Source organism: Muscardinus avellanarius (assembly GCF_963383645.1).
Source record: "Muscardinus avellanarius genome assembly, chromosome: X".
Classification (NCBI taxonomy): domain Eukaryota; kingdom Metazoa; phylum Chordata; class Mammalia; order Rodentia; family Gliridae; genus Muscardinus; species Muscardinus avellanarius.
Genome location: NC_137792.1, coordinates 74,975,400 through 74,988,064, shown reverse-complemented (window position 1 = coordinate 74,988,064; position 12,665 = coordinate 74,975,400). Strand labels below are relative to the sequence as shown.

Here is a 12,665-nt window from a genome sequence, read left to right as displayed (position 1 = left end):
AAGAAAGGTGGGAATAGATCCACCATATGATCCAGCTATACCACTCCTGGGTATCTTTCCAAAAGGGTTGAATTCAGAGAAATACAGCAACATATGCATACCTATGTTCATAGCAGCACAATTTGTAATAGCCAAAATATGGATCCAACCCAGATCACCATCAACAGATGAATGGATAGCAAAACTGTGGGAAATACACACAATGGAATTCTATTCAGCCATAAAGAAGAACAAAATTTTATCATTTGCAAGAAGATGGAAAGCCCTGGAAAGCATCATGTTAAGTGAGATCAGCCAAGCACAGAAGGAGAAGATACACATGTTTCCTCTAATATGCCCAAACTAGAAAACACAAAGGATACCAGTAGGACCCCAGATATTAGAGGGGAAATACTAGCTAAGTTTTAATGGAAAGATAGGAGAGGAGAAAGGCCGATCTTGATTAAGGAGCATCTTCACCTGAACATGTGTAAAATTATGAATAAGACATGGTTAACCTGGCCAACCATTGGTGGGGGGGGGGGAGAAAATGGGGGCGGGGGGAGAGGGCACCAAATATAGTGTAAATGTATACTATTTATGTTCAATAAAAAATTGTTAAAAAAATAAAATAAAATAAAAAAAAAAAAAAAAAAAAATAAAGTATACCATAAAGTCATAGTAATAAAAACAGCGTGGTACTGGTACAAAAACAGATACATAAACCAATGAATCAGAATAGAAGACTCAGAAACAAATCCACACAGTTATGGCCAATTGATTTTAGACAAAGATTAAAAAACACTGGAAAACAATAACCTCTCCAACATTTGGTGTTGGCAAACTGGTTAACTATATGCAGAAAAATGGAAATAAACCCCACTTTATCACTCTACACAAAAGTTAACTCAAGCTAGAACACAGACTTAAAAATCACACCACAGACTTAGCAACTCCTTGAAAAGGGCATAGGCCCAATATTGCAACACATAGGCACAAGTAAAAACTTTCTCAACAAGACCCCAAGGGCACAAAAAACTAAAAGGCTGATCAATATGTTGAATTGCATTAAACTGAAGAATTTCTGTACAGCCTAGGAAACTATCAAAGACCTCAACAAATGGCCAACATAATGGGAGAAAATTTTTACCAACTATTCCTTCAGTAAAGGATTAATATCTAGAATATACAGAGAACTCAAGAAACTCAGCATTTAGAAAACAAATAACCCAATCAAAAATGGAGAGATGAACTAAGTAGACATGTAACAAAGGAAAAAATTCAAATGGCCAATAAATGTATTAAAAAAAAACACTCAACATCATTAGGATTAAGAGAGAGGCAAATAAAAACTACCCTGTGATTTTACCTAACTCCAATTATAATGGAAATCATTCAAAACACAAACAAAAAGAAATAATGGAGAGGATGTGGAGAAGTAGAAACTCCAATACATTGTTGGAAGGATTGAAAATTAGTGCATCTACTTTGGAAAACAGTATGGAAGATCCTTAGAAGAATGAAAAATAACATACCATTTGATCCAGCAATAAAACCTCTAGAAATCTACCCAAAATAGTGTAAATCAAACTACCAAAATAATACATGCTTATTTACGTTCATAGCCACACAATTCACAATTGCCAGACTCTAAAACCAGGCAAGATGTCACTCAAACAATGAATGGATTACAAAATTATGGGACAGGTACACAATGGAATTTAAATCAGCTATAAAGAAAAACACAATTACATTATTTACAGAAAACAAGATGGAACTGGAGAACATTATGCTGAGTGGGATTAGTCAGTCACAAAAAGTAAAACATTGAATGTTCTCTCTAAGAGGTGGAAGCTAGGGAGAAAAATGGCCATAGGAAGAACTCTAGACAAAGAAGAAGAAATCATAGATGAGCAAATAAGTAGGCCTAATTGGAAATGATGGGAAGAGGAAAATTCCCTAATGTACACAATGTACATTCACAAACATCAAAGCCAATCACTAAGACAAACATGAGAAGGGAGGGGGAAGGGAATGGGGTGAGAAAAGGGAAAGGGGTAAATGAGTAATGTGTGCATGTATGTATCTACCAACTTGTACTCCATTGAGAGGCATAACTACCATGCCCCAATAAAAATAATTTTAAAATCTTTTAGGAGAATGAAAATGGTAACTGTGGGATGGAGCACATCTCAATAGCTATAATAAACAAAAATCAACTACTGAGAAGGCAGCTCCTTGACAAGAAAAACAAATCAACAAAGATACTCATGAACAAACAAATAAAAAAGAGAACCATGGTAGAATAATATCTGAAACTCATTTCAGAAGTTCTGCATCAAAAAGATTGAGCACACAACTCACCTGATGTAGTGACTGGCACCATCTCGGGCTGCCAGCCTGAACCATGACTGCTGGCTCCACAGCCCCAAGAAATTACAGCAAGTAAACCAAAGACATGAAGTGCAGAAAGCAGAGGCAGAGCTCCAACATGTTAAGCGACAATCACACTTCAGAGATGTAGAAAAAGATCCAAAGCCTGGTGCTCATCAGAAACTGGCACCCACAGTGCCATATTATGCCCTTGAGTGACCCAGCCCATGGGACAATATGGAGATATGAAGTAGCCTGTCTGTTCACTGTAGTAGATTCTGGAGCATGTTCCAATATCTGTCATTTGCTCCATAACCTACCATCAGCTTTTGGAGCCAATTTATGAGTGTTTCTGCCCCTCTCTTGCCACTCAGAAACAAATCCACAGTTATAGCCAATTGATTTTAGACAAAGATTAAAACACTTTGTGTTCAAGTTTCAGGTTTACAGTGAACAGACATTATATGGGCCCTGTATTTGTAAATTAACAGTACTGATTTTTTTATTGTTTTGCCTTTGATTTATTCTTACAATCGTTAGAGGTCATTTGCGGTTTTCTTTTTATATGCATGTTTGTTTGTTTGCTTGGTCCCTCTCCCACTGTTTACTTGGTGGATAACCACCCAGAGCAGATGCAGGGACCCTGCTGGGCTAATATCTGGCAGCCTAACCCTGAGGTGGTCAAGTTAGAACCTACAGAGATACAGAAAGGACCCATATATAGTGCCCAAGGTGCAGTACCAGTGGATGATCACAGCAAGTCACTTCAAGATTACTCAGGACACCCTCCACAAGAGCAGGTAAGGAGATGCAGGCCCAGGGCCATAAGGTGCAGGAGCCAGGGTCAGAAACTACAGATTGCAGGTCCAGATTGCTCAGAGTTCAGGGCCAGAAGGCACAGAGCCAAGGGCCTAAAAGCACAAAGCACCAGGCCAGAAAGTGAAGAACAAAGGGATTAAGAACACAGAGCCCAGGACCAGAAATTGCAGAGCCCACACAAAAAGTGCCCATACCCCAGGGTGGAGAGCATGGAAACCAGGGCCAGAGAGCACAGACAGGAAGCAGGGTCAAAGAGCACAGAACCCTGTGCCTACATGGAACAAATTTACTGTGACAACCACCAACCTGAAACTTGAACACAAAGTGGCCAGAGGCAAGAGAAGGGCACAAACACTCATAAAGTGACTCCAAAAGCTGACAGTAGTTACAGAGTAAATGAGAGATATTGGAACATGCTCCAGAATCTACTACAGTGAACAGACATTATATGGGCCCTGTATTTGTAAATTAGCAGTAATATTTTTTTTATTATTTTGCCTTTGATTTATTTTTACAATTGTTAAAGGTTATTTGCTGGTTTTCTTTTTATATGCATGTTTGTTTGCTCCCTTCCCCACTCATTTTACAAGTTTTCTCCCTCTATCCTATCTACTTACTATAATCTCCAAACTTTATTTTTCTTACTATATCTCCTTGTTAATACTCAGGCTATTCCATATCTCCATATCTAAATACTCTATGTTAACTACAAGAATCTCTCCTTCTCAACCAGACACTACCTTATTCAGACACTATCTTATTATACTTACATTCTTACTCAACTTACTCATATCCTCTACTTAACCCTTTGCCTGTATGCATGACCTCAGCTCCTTCCCCCTCACCTACTGTTCATCATTGGAAAAAACACTACTGACCAATGCATAAAACTGCTGATACCTCTAAATCCCTACTGCTAATATTGGGTCAGACAGGTTATCCACAGACTCACACATAAAAAGAAAGTGCCAAGACAACAGAAAAACAAACCCGAGAACTCTGAAAATGTGAGATCTAGGAACAGTGAGGAAATAAGGGAAATCACCTTCAAGAAATGCAAGAAAAATTCCAAATCCTGTTCTTCAGTATGATGATGGGCCTCACAGAAAGTAGACAGGAAATGAAAAAGGAAAGTGAGACATTAAGGAAGAATCAGAAAGGGGCCTGGAATGAAATGAAAAAAAAATCAATAAAAGAAATAAAGAAACCTATAGGAAGAAATTCAGGAAGATTAGATAAAATGGAAAGCAATATCGCTGTTAGAAGACAGTGTATTCAAAACCCAAAGCACAGCTAACAGTATACAAAAGACATTACAACAACAGAACCTAAGCATCCAACATGTATGAGACAAGATGAAAGATCCTAATCTATGAATAAAAGGTATTGAAGAAGGGGTAGAGACACAGACCAAAAATATCAGTAATCTCTTCAGAGAAATAATTTTAGAGAATTTTCTAAACATGGAAAGAGACCTGGACGTCCACATACAAGAGACATACAGAATACCGTTAAGACAAAGTCAAAGAAAGTCCTCCCTCACCATGTAATAATCAAAATGACCAACATAGAAGATAAGGAAAGAATCTTAAAAATTCAGGAACAAGGCAGGATGCCACTATCACCACTATTTTTCAATATAGTCCTCGAGACTCTTGCCACAGTGATAAGACAACAGAAGGATATATCAAAGGGATTCAAATAGAAAAAAGAGGAATTAAAATTATCCATGTTTTCAGGTAATATGATCCTATATCTAGAAGACCCAAAAAATTCATCTAAAAGACTACTGGAGCTGATTAATCAGTTCAGCAAAGAAACAGGATACAAAATCAACCTAAAGAAATCAGTTGTTTTTCTATATGCCAACAATAAATCCATAATGAAAGAAATTTTAAAAAATTCTATTCACAATAACCTCAAAACCAATAGAATACATAGTAATAACCCTAACCAAATATGTAAAAGACCTCTACAATGAAAATTATGAAACAATAGAGAAATTGAATAAGACCTTGGAAGAAGGAAAGATCTCTCTTGCTCATGGATAGGCAGAATAAATATCATCAAAATGGCCACCCTGCCAAAAGTGATCTATAGATTCAATGTGATTCCTATCAAAATACCAATGGCATTCTCTTTGGGACTAGAAAAATTAGTCATGAATTCTATATGGAGAAACAAAAGACCCAGAATAGCCAAATCAATTCTCAGCAATAAGAACAATGCAGAAGGCATCACAATCCCTGACTTCAAGTTATACTAGAAAGCAATAGTAGTTAAAACAGCATGGTATTGGCACAAAAACAGGCACACAGAACAATGGAATAGGATAAAAGATACAGAAACAAACCCACACACATACAATCAATCTTTGACAAAGGGTCCAAATTCATACGTTAGAAAAAAGACAGAATTTCAATATGATGCTGGGAGAACTGGCTATTAATTTGTAGAAAGATGGAACTGAATAGTTACCTCTCACCATGCACAGGAATCAATTCAACTCAAGATGGATCAAAGACATCAAGTCAGACCAGAGAGTGTGAAACTATTACGGGAGGGCATAGGTTCAAGACTCCAATATACAGGCACAGGTATTAACATCCTCAACAAGACTTCCAAAGCACAGGAAATTAAAACAAGAATTAACAAGTGGGATGGCATCAAACTAAAAAGTTTCTGCTCATCAAAGGAAACCATGAAGAATCTACAGAATTGGAGAAGATCTTTACCTGCCACCACTCTGATAGAGGGCTAATAATATCCAGAATATATAGAGTTCAAAAGACTCTATACTAGCAAAACAAATAACCCAATGAAGAAATGTGCAACTAAACTGAATAGACATTTCACAAAAGAAGAGATACAAATAGCCAATAGATACATAAAAAATATTCAACATCATTAGCTATCATGAAGATGCAAATCAAAACTATGCTGAGATTCCATCTAACCCCAATCAGAGTGGCAAGGATAAAGAAGTCAAATAAAAACAAATGTTGGAAAGGATTGGGAGACATAGCAACTCTTTTACACTGTTGGTGGAAGTGCAAACTAGTTCAGCCACTATGGAAATCAGTGTGGAGTTTCCTTAGAAAACTCAAAATAGATCCACCATATAATTCAGCTATACTACTCATGGGTATCTTTCCAAAGGGGTTGAAATCAGAGAACAACTGTAACATATGCATGCCCATGTTCATAGAAGCACAATTTGTAATAGCCAAAATATGGAACCAACTTAGGTCCCCATCAACAAATGAATGGATTGCAAAATAATGGGAAGTACACACAACAGAATTCTACTCAACAACAACGAAGAACAAAATCACGTCATTCTCAAGAAGATGGAAACCCCTGGATAACATTACGCTAATAAGATTAGCCAAGCACAGAAAGAGAATTGACATATATATTTTTTTCTAATATGCCCAAACTAGGGAGTATTAGGGACACCTGAGGGACTACAGACACTGAATGGGAAAGCTCAGCAAAGCCAGAAAGGAGGGGAAGGGGAGGAAGAAGGCTGGGTTTAATTAATGAAAAAGCTACATTCATATATGTGTATACAAGTGAATATAACATAGTTTAAATGGATACTTAGTATTGTGAGAGAGGGAAAGAGGGAAAAGGGGAAGAGGGGGCAGGGACCAAATATTGTGTGAATATATTCCGCTGTCAACATGATTCACATTATGATGTGAGACTATAGTGCTCCAATTAAAAAAAATTTATTAATTTGTACAAATTACTATTTTTTGTGATACTGGGTTTCCTGGAAACCCTTCTACCTCTGGGCTACACTCCCAGACTTATTTTAGACTTTTGTTTTTATTTGGAAACAGGGTCTCTTAAGCCAGTGCGGCTGGCTTCGAACCTGTGCGATCCTTCTGTCTCCGCCTCCCAAGTGCGGGGATTAGAAGAGAGTGCCACCATGCCTGGCAAATTACATTTTTAATTAAGATAAAATACTTTGTTTTTAATAGTTTTTAACAAAATTCAGCTTCAAATTATTTAGCTTTTTTATATTGAATCACATTTTATTTGAATTTTAACTTCATAATTTATATTTATTAATTTATGCTTAAACATGTAAAACAATGCAATCTTAAATACATTTGATAGATTTATATATATTGATTTTGCTCATGTTAAAAAGGCCAAGCATACTTTATACCTAGCAATTCATATTTAGTATTTAACTTACTTATACACAATTTTTAAAATTTTAGATTTTATTAAAACTTATACAATTTACAGTTATTAAATTTGCCCATTTTTATATTGTTTTAGATTATCCATGAAAACTGAGATATCAAAAAAGCATTTATGCCTTCTTTCACGTAAAGAAGAAACTTAAAAAATAGCTATTATGCTATAAACATCTGACAAAAATGGAGAGATACAATCCCAATTAAAAATCATAATGGGGACTTCCGGGAAGATGGCAACCGAGAAAAGCGGGGCTTAAGAGCCCCGCTAACAACCAATCTCCATTACCACAAAATCAGCGCCTTTCATAGTCAGAAAACACCATCACCAGAGAAACAAAAAAAAATTACCAGGCTCCAGAGAGAAAGCTGACTGAGAACAGAGCTCAGAGCCACAGAAGAGATACACCGGCCTCACACCCGAGGATGCGGCAGCAGCGCCATACTTCCAGCGGCAGCGGCAAATTCACCGGACAGCTACAGCAAGCCGAGGTGAGCTGCTGCAGAACAGCCAGGCAGGATCTTTCGGCGCAGGGAGCATCTAAAGCTCCCAGTGGCTGAGCTCAGCACATGCTGCAGGGACTCAGAGTGAACTCAAAACCAGAGAAGAAAAATTACGCCAGCCTCACGGCTGAGGGCGTGGCAGCAGCGCCATATTGCCACCGGCGTCAGCAGCAGTGAATTCACCGAGTCCAGTACAGCTACATCTGCGTACTCAAGAACAGTGAGTCAAATTGCGGGCCACAGAGGAGAAATCCCAGTACTGTACTCCCTGGGACTTGACCCAGTGGGGGAGTGGCGGTGGCAGATATATCACACCATAGGAGAACGTGCAACCTGGCACCCCCCATAGTCTAAAGCAGCCTTTATCGACTCCCTGGGTCGGAGACTCTGTGATACAACCCAGTAAAGGAGTAGTGGGGTCTGAGACACTACAGAATCGAGATCCAGAGCACCTTAAGTGAAGTCATAGTGACCCAAGGGAAGAACCCAGAGAAGGCACAAACTTCTAAAATAATGGTAAAGAGGAATAACACTGGAGCAATGAATGCCCACAACCCCACAAAATCAGAACCCAATAAAACAGAAAATCAGAGATTTCTAGAAGATCAAATCAGGAAAATAACTGTAGAAATAATAGAGGTGCTTCGAAAAGAATTCAGAGAGAGCCAAAAAGAGATAAAGGATGCAATTAATGAAGTAAAGGCCTCAATTCAAAGCATGAACGACCGATTAGACCACATGGAGAACAGAATCTCGCTCTTAGAAGATGATCATTCCAAAAATGAATGCATAGTTTCTAATCAAGAAAAAAATATCCAACAGCAGGAATCTGACATTGAAGAAATATGGGCCCATTTTAAGAGAGCTAACCTAAGAATAATTGGAATAGAGGAAGGAAAAGAAGGTGAAACCAAAGGGATCAACAATATCTTCAAGGAAGTAATAGCAGAAAATTTTCCAAACATAGAGCAAGAGGTTGATACACAGGTCCAGGAAACTTATAGAACTCCCTTTAGACAGATTCGGAGAAGAGGATCCCCATGACACATAATTGTCAAAATGACCAATGTGGAAGCCAAGCAGAGAATCTTAAAGGCAACAAAAACAAAGGGCCAAGTGATATTCAGAGGCAAACCAGTTAGAATCACTCCAGACTTCCCAAACCAAGTCATGAGAGCCGGAAGGGCTTGGAGTAACATATTCCAAACTCGGAAAGAAAACAACTTCCAGCAAAAAATTTCCTACCCAGAAAAACTTTCTATCAAATTAGATGGAAAAATAAGAAGCTTCCATGACAAACAGACACTGAAGGAATTTATGTCTTCAAAATCAGCGCTAGAGAAAATACTCAACGAGATTAACTACAAAGAAGAAATAGGTAACACACACCAGAACCAGAGAAACAAGATTTTCCATCCAACAGACAACTAAGATTGGTTATCTGTGGAGATTCATTATTTATGTTTGTCTTTTACCTATCTCTAAATTGTATTGTTTGCCTTTATTATTGTTAATTTTTAGGATTTCTAGTTGGAATATTAATATACCTTCAGATATAGCATTTGGAAATATTTTATCTCATTCTATTAGTAACTTTATCTCTGTTTACACTGTCTTTGGATATACAATATTTTTTTTTTATTTTTTAGGGTGTTTGTATACCCTTCTGTTGCCTGTGCCATTGAAATCATATGCAAGAAATCACTGCCAATTTCAATGCTGTGAGGTTTTATGACCCAGATTTTCTTCTAAAAGTTTATAGCATTAAGATTTATATTTATGTCTTTTATCTATTTTTAGTTAATATTTGTATATGGTGTTAGGTAAGGGTCCAATTTTATTCTTTTTCATGTAATTATTATTTTTCAACAATATTTAGTTAAAAGATTATTATTTCCACCACCAAATGTTCATGGAAACCTTGTCAAAAATAACTTGACAATATAGGGAAGAATTTAGCTCTAGGCTTGTATTTAACTCCAATTGTCTATATATCTGCCTTTAGAACAGTACTACACTGTTTCAATTATTGTAGCTTTATATGGTTTGAAATCAGAAAATATATATCTTCTAGCTTTGTTCTTTTTCAAGATCGTTTTGGGTATCTAGAGTCCATATTCCATATTAGGATAGATTTTTTTTCTGAAAAATAAATATATAATTATATGATAGTTTCACCTAAAAAAATAGAAAAAAAATTCTCTGGTAAGAAAGAAAGCAAAAAGAAATATTGACATGTTATCTTTAAGTCATCAAAAGCTTGGTATCAGACAAATGAAACTGTTATGTGAAAACATCATTTTTAATTTTGGATAAATTGCTATAAAACTAGATGTCAACCACTAAGCCAAGCATGGGAAGGAGGGATGGGGAGAGAATGGGGTGGGGATCAGGTGGGGGCTGACTGGGCGATGTGTGCATGTATATCTACAAAAGTTGGTATCCCACTATGATGTATGAATAAAGTGCACCAATAAAAAAAATAAAATAAAATAAAATAAAAAAATAAAGAATTGCACCCCGGAAAAAAAAAGCATAATGAGAAAGAATCATATTAATTACTTTGTATGGTAATGGAGGTGGATTTCAGGGTTATTATAACTCTGAGCTACACCTCAATGCCTTTTCTAATTCCTTATTTTGAAACAAAGTCTCATTAAGTTGGAGAAGGGCTCACTAAGGAGATGAGACTGAGAATTTTAATCCTCCTGTCTCAGCCTCCCAAGAACTGGGATTACAAGCATGCATCAGCACACCTGAATTGTTAGTAATGTTTAATAACATATTTTACACTTATTTTAATTAACTTATTTTTTAAGAATTTATATCACATACCAAAACCTCTGGGACACATTGAAGACAATATTGAGAGGAAAATTTATAGCACTGAATCCCCACATAAGAAAAACAGAAAATCATCAAATAAATAACTTAATGACACACCTCAAAGCCCTTGAAAGACAGGAAGAATCTAAACCCAAAGCCAGTAGAAGACAAGAAATTGTCTAAATCAAAGCAGAAATAAATGAAGTAGAGAAAAAAATAGAGAAAATCAGCAAACCCAAAAGCTGCTTCCTTAAAAAATTAATAAGATAGATAAGCCACTAGCCTACTTAACTAAAAAAGGATAGAGTCAACACAAATTTTGAAGATGATAGTTGAAAAAGAAGATATCACAACTGACAGTGCAGAAATCCAGAGGATTAATGGAAATTACTTTGAAAAGCTATGCTCCAACACAATGAAAAATCTGGAGGAAATTGACAAATTTAGAGATAAATATAACCTTCCTGAACTAAGTGAAGAAGACAGAGAAAACTTAAACCAATTAATAACAATCAGAGAAATTGAACCATCAATAAAGACCTTACCATCAAAGAAAAGCCCAGGACCAGATGGTTTCCCAAGTGAATTTTATAAAACTTTTATAGAAGAGTTAATCCTGATACTCCTCAATCTATTTTGAGAAATAGGGAGAAATGGGACTCTCCAAAATACACTCTATGAAGCCAATATCAGATTAATACCAAAACCAAATAAAGACAGTTCAAGGAAGGAAAACTACAGGCCTATATCTTTGATGAACTTGGATGGAAAACTGCTAAACAAAATACTAGCAACAAACATTCAAACCACATCAGGAAAATCATACACCATGACCAGGTAGACTTCATTTCAGGGATGCAAGGCTGGTTCAACATATGAAAATCAATCCATGTAATTCAGCATATTCAGAGATCCAAAGACAAAAATCACATGATCATTTTAATAGATGCAGAAAATGCATTTGATAAAGTCCAACAACCATTTATGATAAAAAAAACACTGCAGAGAATTGGAATAGAAGGAAAATAATTCAACATCATAAAGGCAATCTACAATAAGCCCACAGCCAAAATGATATTAAATGGGGAAAAACTTCAAGAATTTCCCCTAAAAACAGGAACAAGACAAGGATGTTCATTATAACCATTTCTCTTCAATATAGTATTTGAGGCTCTAGCCAGAACAATAAGGCAAGAATAGGAAATCAAAGGAGTATAAATAGGAAAGAAAGAACTCAAACTTTCACTATTTGCAGATGAAATGATATTACACCTAGGAGGCCCAATAAACTCAACCAAAAGACTTATAGAACTGATCAACAAATTCAGCAAAGTATCTGGATACAAAATAAATATTTTATTGTCTCAAATTAAAAATAACTTCACATTTTATTCTGATGGTACCTCTTATAGTTGACAGTAGAGAGAAATGTTAAAAAAGAAAGAATCATTCTATAAATTACACACTGAATTTCCTATCCTATAAAATAGCTTTTTGTATCAATCTTAACAAATCAGAAGCTTTTCTGTATACCAACCATAAATCCACTGAAAAAGAAATTCAGAAAACACTTGCACTCAGGATTTCCCACACACAAAAATAAAACACTTAGGAATAAACTTAACCAAGGAGGTAAAAGACCTCTACAAAAATTATAAAACATTGAAAAAAGAAATCAGAGAAGATCTTAAAAGATGGAAAGACCTCCATGTTTATGAATAGGCAGAATAAATATTATCAAAATGGCCATACTCCCAAAAGTATTCTACAGATTCAACACAATACCCATTAATTTATCAAGATTATTCCTTACAGACATAGAAAAATCAGTCCTTAAATTCATTTGGAACAACAACAAAAAAACAGAATAAAGTAGTTCTCAGCAACAAAAAACATGCAAGAGGAATCACAATACCTGACTTTAAACTATACTAAAAAGCCATTGTAATA

General features: G+C 36.0%; 1 pseudogene across 1 annotated transcript in view; it reads right to left on the bottom strand.

The window, feature by feature from the left end:
- LOC308278949 (ornithine decarboxylase antizyme 1-like) overlaps positions 1–2,388 on the bottom strand; it is a 46,324-nt pseudogene extending 43,936 nt beyond the window's left edge. Inside the window, exon 1 of the transcript in view lies at positions 2,344–2,388. The product of the transcript in view is annotated as an ornithine decarboxylase antizyme 1-like (transcript). The remainder of the gene's footprint in view (positions 1–2,343) is intronic.
- Between the last annotated feature and the right edge of the window lie 10,277 nt (positions 2,389–12,665).